Source organism: Ranitomeya imitator, chromosome 2 (assembly GCF_032444005.1).
Source record: "Ranitomeya imitator isolate aRanImi1 chromosome 2, aRanImi1.pri, whole genome shotgun sequence".
Classification (NCBI taxonomy): Eukaryota; Metazoa; Chordata; class Amphibia; order Anura; family Dendrobatidae; genus Ranitomeya; species Ranitomeya imitator.
In genome coordinates this window covers 274,731,340-274,736,862 of record NC_091283.1, presented here as the reverse complement: position 1 = coordinate 274,736,862, position 5,523 = coordinate 274,731,340, and positions in this window count along the sequence as shown.

Genomic DNA, 5,523 nt, shown 5'->3' with positions numbered 1-5,523 from the left:
CACACTTAGCGACGCTGCAGCGATACCGACAACGATCCGGATCGCTGCAGCGTCGCTGTTTGGTCGCTGGAGAGCTGTCACACAGACAGCTCTCCAGCGACCAACGATCCCGAGGTCCCCGGTAACCAGGGTAAACATCGGGTAACTAAGCGCAGGGCCGCGCTTAGTAACCCGATGTTTACCCTGGTTACCAGCGTAAAAAAACAAACAGTACATACTTACATTCAGCTGTCTGTCCCTTGCCGTCTGGTTCCTGCACTGACTGCTGGCCGTAAAGTGAAAGCAGAGCACAGCCACAGCGGTGAGTCACCGCGGCCCTGCGCTTAGTTACCCGATGTTTACCCTGGTTACCAGTGAAGACATCGCTGAATCGGTGTCACACACGCCGATTCAGCGATGTCTACGGGGAGTCCAGCGACGAAATAAAGTTCTGGACTTTCTTCCCCGACCAGCGATCTCCCAGCAGGATTCTGATCGCTGCTGCCTGTCACACTGGACGATATCGCTAGCGAGGACGCTGCAACGTCACGGATCGCTAGCGATATCGTCTAGTGTGACAGTACCTTTAGAGGGGGGTTAGCAAATGGACTGTACTAGAAGGAATATCTCCTATTGTCTGTGTAGGAAAATAATAATAATAATTTTTATTTATATAGCGCTAACATATTCCGCAGCGCTTTACAAATTATAGATGGGACTTGTACAGACAATAGACATTACAGCATAACAGAAATACAGTTCAAAACAGATACCAGGAGGAATAAGGGCCCTGCTCGCAAGCTTACAGACTATGAGGAAAAGGGGAGACACGAGAGGTGGATGGTAACAATCGCTTTCGTTGTTCGGACCGGCCATAGTGTAAGGCTCGGGTGTTCATGTAAAGCTGCATGAACCAGTTAACTGCCTAAGTATGTAGCAGTACAGACACAGAGGGCTATTAACTGCATAAGGTGAATGAGAACATGATGCGAGGAACCTGTTTTTTTTTTTTTATATATATAAATAGGCCACACAGGGATCGTTAGGTTAATGCAAGGAAAAGACATGTATTTGAAAGGGCACAACTTGGCTCATTGTTCATTTGTAGACAGCATTGTTTAACCACTTCCCGACTTGCACTGTATATACACGGGGCCGCAGAAGCTGTGTTCCCGCAAACCGCTATATAGATACGGTGCAGTGATCAGCTAAATCAGCGATCTGTCATTATACAGTTGATGTCTCATCTGGGGACAATGTAAAAGAGTATAAAAAAGTTAATAAATTGTAAAAATATTTTTTTTTAAATCATAAAATAAAGAACAGAAAAAAAAAGAAAAAATATTAATCCAATAAATACATTTATTTATGTTTAAAATAAAATAAAAAGTACACATATTTGGTTTAGTCTCTTCTGGAACTACCTGAATGTCCCACTGTACCCTTCAGTAAACACCGTAAAAAAAAAAAATAAAGGCAAAAAACTATGCTTTATCATCATATTGCTGAAGAAAAGGTGGAAAAATATGCGATAAAGAAAAGCAATCTACATAAAAATTGTACAGCTGAAAACATCTTCTTGTCTTGCAAAAAGCAATCCACCATATGGGTCTGTCAGCCGAAAAATAAAAGTTATAGCTGCCATAATAAAGCGATTCTTTTTTGTATAAAATAGATTTCATTGTGTAAAACCACTAAAACATAAAAAAATATAAATGAAGTATCACTGTAATCGTACTGACCCGAAGAATAAAACTGCCTTATCAATTTTACTACATGCTGAACGGCATAAAAAAATAAAATAAATATATATATATATATATTCAATGGTTACCCTAAGGCATCACTTCAGACAAGAAGGGTCAATGAGTATTTTTAGATACAAAAAACATGCTTTATTTTATTACTAAAAATAATGCACCACTAGATTAAAATACAGAGAACAGAGCACACTCACTAAACAGGCAAGAAAAGGGAGTCCAAAGTTAATTTAGTACATAGTCGCCATCTAAAGTGACTAATTAATTAGCCACAAGGAGCACATGAATATGTGTCCAATCAGTTTTGCCCCTTCACACCACGAGGGGTCAAAATCGTATGCATATCTATAAGTAGAAAAACACATTAAAACCATATAGAAGAACACACAGTATGCAGACTGCCGTACTGGGGGGTTAGTACCAGTGTCCACATGGTGAGCTGCTAAGTGCGTCCTCCCAGGCTGCCCTGTGAAGACTTCCGTGAACTAACTGAGCGCCCCCATCAGCTCAGACCTCTGCCTGTGGGATAGCTCAGGGTTAAACTATTCTGACTCCAGGAGACTCCATTTACTGAGTCCCAGCCCCCACATCTAATAGCAGATCGGCCTCCCCCTCTTCAGGCAGGCTACAGCCAGGTAAGACACAGGCCTCCCTGGCATGATGAGCCTTCAGCATATTCACATGAAATACTTTGACGCTTTGCATGCTCATCTAGTGTCACCACATAATTAACATCATTTAGCCGCTTGTGTACAGTGTATGGTCCCTCCCATGCGGCCTGCAATTTATTCTGTAACATAGGGACCAATACCCAAACCTTCTGTCCCTCCTCATAGGCCCTCAGTCTGGCATTACGGTCATACCAGACTTTCTGGTTGATTTGGGCCTGCGTCACGTTCTCATGGGCCAGGTTGCTCAGTTTTTGCATTCTTTCTCTAAGCCGCAGTACATATTCAACCACTGAGACTCCAGTAGTTCTGGGGTCATCCTCCCAACAGTCCTTAATCAAGTCAAGTGGCCCCCTGACCCTCCTCCCATAAACCAGTTCAAAAGGGGAGAATCCTGTAGACGCCTGGGGTACCTCTCTGTAGGCAAACAGATGGGAAGGTACCGCTCCCAGTCTCTCCCTTCAGTCTCCACCAGCATTTTGAGCAATTGCTTTAATGGTCCGTTAAAACGCTCTCAGAGATGGTTGGTTTGGGGATGATAGGCGCTGGCCACAAAATGCTGTACTTGTATTCTTTCACAGAGGCTTTCCATCAGCTCGGACATGAACTGGGTTCCCTGATCGGTTAACATTTCTCTGGGGAAACTCACACGAGAGAACACAGTCAGTAAAGCATCTGCCACTTTGTCTGCTCGGATGAAGGACAGTGCAACAGCTTCCGGGTATCGTGTAACATAGTCCACCACTGTGAGGATGTACTTTTTGCCAGAGCTGCTAGGGATTGCAAGTGGTCCTATGATATCCACAGCCACTCGCTGGAAAGGTTCACCGATCACAGGCAGTGGTATCAATGGGGCTTTCTGTATATTCCCGGACTTTCCAACTCCCTGACAAACTACACATGATCGACAGTAATTGGCAATATCTGTCCCCATCTTGGGCCAATAGATGTTATGTGTCAGGCGAGCTTTAGTCTTTCTTATTCCAAGGTGTCCGGCCAAAGGAATTTCATGGGCAATTCTCAATAATTGTTCCCTAAATGGATAAGGGACGATCAGCCGCCTTTCATAGTCCCAAGATTCTGAAGTATCCGTGGGGATAGTCTCTGTATACAGTCTGCCCTGGTCTCAGTATACTCTCTTTTTGCCAGAAGCAGCAGGGGGTTGGTCTGCAAGACATCTGAGCTCTTCCAGACTGACATCTGTCCGCAGGGCCTCCTGGAAGCTCTGACTGTCAGCTTGCAGGCCCTGTGTTGTGAATTCTGTGGCTGAATTCACTTCTGTGGTCACAAGTGGTATTGCAGTCTCTGGGCTTCCTCCCTCAGGTGTTTTGGTGAGCTCGTTGGCTGCCTTGCTATTTAGCTCCACCTGAGTCTGTCTTCCTTGCTCCTTGTCAATGTTCCAGTGTTGGATCTGAGCTACTGCATCTTTCCTTGGGCCTGCTGCTCTGCTAGATAAGTGCTTCTAGTTTGTTTTCTGTTTTTTCTGTCCAGCTTGCTATTAACTTTTGCTGGAAGCTCTGAAAAGCAAAGGAGTGCACCGCCGTGCTGTTAGTTCGGCACGGTGGGTCTTTTTGCCCCTTTGCGTGGTTTTCGTTTTAGGGTTTTTTGTAGACTGCATAGTTCTCTTTGCTATCCTCGCTCTGTCTAGAATATCGGGCCTCACTTTGCTGAATCTATTTCATTCCTACGTTTGTCTTTTCATCTTGCTAACAGTCATTATATGTGGGGGGCTGCCTATTCCTTTGGGGGATTTCTCTGAGGTAAGTCAGGCTTGTATTTCTATCTTCAGGCTAGTCAGCTCCTCAGGCAGTGTCGAGTTGCATAGGTAGTGATAGGCGCAATCCACTGCTGCTTATAGTTGTGTGAGGATAGATCAGGTACTGTAGTCTAGAGATTCCACGTCTCAGAGCTCGTCCTATTGTTTTTGGTTATTGCTAGATCTCTGTATGTGCACTGATTACTGCACGCTGTGTTGCCTGATTGCCAGCCATAACAGTACAAGGAGCCAAACCAATGATTCCCAATAGAGGGAAAAAAGAAATCCTGACAGCATTTTTTTTTCTTAGCTCTGTCTTCAGTCTTTTTTTTCCCCTAGACATTAGAGTGCTTCAGGACACAGCTGTGGACATGGATATTCAGGCTCTGTGCTCCTCAATGGATAATCTCGTTGTAAATGTACAAAAGATTCAAGATACTATTGATCAGAAATCGATGCTAGAACCAAGAATTCCGATTCCTGATTTATTTTTTGGTGACAGAACTAAGTTCCTGAGCTTCAGAAATAATTGTAAGCTATTTTTGGCCTTGAAACCTCATTCTTCTGGTAATCCTATTCAACAGGTTTTGATTATTATTTCTTTTTTGCGCGGCGACCCACAGGACTGGGCGTTTTCTCTTGCACCAGGAGATTCTGCATTGAGTAATGTTGATGCATTTTTCCAGGCGCTGGGATTGCTTTACGATGAGCCTAATTCAGTGGATCAGGCTGAGAAAAATCTGCTGGCTTTATGCCAGGGTCAGGATGATGTAGAAGTATATTGTCAGAAATTTAGGAAGTGGTCAGTACTCACTCTGTGGAATGAATCTGCACTAGCGGCTTTGTTCAGAAAGGGTCTCTCTGAAGCTCTTAAGGATGTAATGGTGGGATTTCCTATGCCTGCTGGTTTGAATGAGTCTATGTCCTTGGCCATTCAGATCGGTCGTCGCTTGCGCGAGCGTAAATCTGTGCACCATCTGGCGGTATTGTCTGAGAGTAAACCTGAGCCTATGCAGTGCGACAGGACTATGACTAAAGTAGAACGGCAAGAACACAGACGTCTGAACAGACTGTGTTTCTATTGTGGTGATTCTACTCATGCTATTTCTAATTGTCCTAAACGCACTAGGCGGTTCGATAGCTCTGCCGTTATTGGTACTGTACAGTCCAAATTCCTTTTGTCCATTACCTTAATGTGCTCTTTGTCATCGTATTCTGTCATGGCGTTTGTGGATTCAGGCGCTGCCCTGAATCTGATGGATTTGGATTATGCTAAACGTTGTGGATTTTTCTTGGAGCCTTTGCGGTGTCCTATTCCGTTGAGAGGAATTGATGCTACACCTTTGGCCAAGAATAAGCC